We start from the raw sequence: 1504 nt of genomic DNA on the forward strand, positions 1-1504 counted from the left end.
ATTGATTCCTTAGGTGGCAATGAGCTATCAGGATTACAATTCATGATAATACCAATCCACACATTTTCTATAAATACCAAATAGACTCGGTCTTACCTAACATCCAAATGCATTACGACACCTGAGGATTAAGTAGAAATCCTATAAGCGCCTTTGTTCATCAAAACTTTCAAACCAGAATACAGCAACCCTTCACACTCCAGCTAAAAGATAATAATAAATGTGACTACTACTCATTTAGAAGTGTATGGTTACCCTAAAACAATAAATTCTTCATACATAATTCCTATAGAATTAAAAATTCCCATAGGTCCCAATTACTATAATAATCTTATTTGTATCGAAAACTTTTAGGATAATAATAGTCTAAGTCATTTAACCTACAGAATAGTGTCAGTTTGTTTCTGTATCTACGCTATTTTTCTTTCTAGAGCAAGCCTAGGGCTAGAGCTAGACCACAGTAGAGTAGGTCACGCCGGCGGCTTTACAAAGAGCGGATAGAGCAATAGCTATTTGCTCTCTTCATAGCTAATCGCACTTCGACAAAACTGGAATAGTCTCGGAGAAGAAATAGGCCAGAGGAAAATGAGTCTTATAAAATTGTTAAGCGCGTACAGGTCTGCATACAATGGGTTCCGTAGAAGGTAATTATAATAAGAAAAATATTTTTTGTATTTAATTTGTTTTGTATTTGTTATTTTTCATGTATTTTTTTTTTGTCCGACACGGCCCTTGTTGGTCACGTTCTACGTTTGGTATAAATGAGGTCTAAAATTAAAAAAAAAATTTAGATAGATGAATGAAGAGATAGACAAGCGGATATGCGGAAATCATAAGGGTTTCGTTTTTTGTTATTTCGCTACAGAACCCTAAATTTGGATCAGAGATAGAACGGTACTTTTAACAAAACTGATATTTTTAACAAGACGTATATTACTAACGACACGACGACTATTATTATGCCCTAAGCCGGGAACTGAACCCAGAACACTTTGCATGTTAGACCGCGGTTACCATTACCGCGCGGATCGTCAAAAAATAATAAAAGAAAATAACCAAATAAACATTGCATTATCGCTAAAGTGACTTGAACGACACAAATATTTCTTTTATCAGAATCCGCTCGAAGTGAGCCGAGAGGAATCTTTTCACATCATATCGATAAGCGATAACTGCGTCGGGAATAAAGTTTACTTAATGCTCAGATATTTCTGATATTATTACAATCATTAATGTTTAATGCATATATATCGATATTTACAAAGTTTAAAATTAATATATATGTAGCTTACTTTAAATATAGACCACTTAACAGCAATCTAACTGCATTATAATACCTAAATATAATTCTCTGAATGATGAAACAAAAGTTATATTTAACGGAAGAATCTAAGGAATCTCATTCACGTCTTGTTTTTTAATTAAATTCATTTATGTCTAGGAAAATACATATTTACTAGCTGACCCGGCAAACGTTGTGTTGCCATATAAATATAAACATGTT

The sequence above is a fragment of the Epargyreus clarus genome, unplaced genomic scaffold (assembly GCF_041222505.1).
Source record: "Epargyreus clarus isolate Ecla_fem2 unplaced genomic scaffold, WU_Ecla_fem_2.2 ptg000019l, whole genome shotgun sequence".
Taxonomy (NCBI): Eukaryota; Metazoa; Arthropoda; class Insecta; order Lepidoptera; family Hesperiidae; genus Epargyreus; species Epargyreus clarus.